The sequence below is a fragment of the Notechis scutatus genome, chromosome 5 (assembly GCF_049901735.1).
Source record: "Notechis scutatus isolate UNSWTSFEM ecotype Mainland chromosome 5, rNotScu1.2, whole genome shotgun sequence".
Lineage (NCBI taxonomy): Eukaryota > Metazoa > Chordata > Lepidosauria > Squamata > Elapidae > Notechis > Notechis scutatus.
This window is the reverse complement of record NC_142013.1, coordinates 52,022,210-52,023,001: the sequence shown is the minus strand read 5'-3', so window position 1 is coordinate 52,023,001 and position 792 is coordinate 52,022,210.

Here is a 792-nt window from a genome sequence, read left to right as displayed (position 1 = left end):
TATCTACTTTTAAAGTTTTGTTATTTAGAATCTAGGGGTATAAACCTGCATTTGTTTATGCAGAAGTACAATACTTATCCCCAAAGGCAATTTCAGAATGTCTAATGTTTAAGTCTACGATGTTTTGTTATTTGATTCTGATCAAATTTAAAATATGTAATTCTAGAATAATCAAGACTATTGCACGAAATGAGGAAGAAACCTGTAATATAAATATATGTTTATTTTGGCATATGCTATAACAGACCTGGGCTTGCTATGTGCATTTTTATTAGTTGGATTAAATGCATATTAATTTTTTTATTCAATGGTCAAAAATCCCATTATTTATGTAAAAGATTTATTTGCCTCCCATCTTACGCAACTCTGAATGGCTCACAAATCTAGGGGTTCAAGTCCACAGAGTTTTAAAAGTGTCCGAGATTGAGAAACATTTCACTAAGGAATCATGGGTAGCAAAGCTATAGCTAGACAAAAGGGAAATCCAATTCTCACCCTTCTAATACTAATAATTGGAAGAGAGCAAATGGGTGTAGATTTATAATTCTAAAGTCTTCGTCTTTTGTGTTTAATAGCGGATCTCATAATAGAAATCAAATTTTGAAAAGCTAAAGGGAACCCTTTAAAGCTCCAGTTACGCTCTACTTTCCCCTTACGAGCGGGTCTCTTGCCTATCCGAGCTTTGATAGCAAAGGGGGGGGGGGGTGAGCTCTGGGCGTGCGTGGGGAAAAGGGTGGTGATCCTGAAAGAGCTCGCTTCTGATTGGTTGCCTTTTCCGCGGGCAAAAGAAAG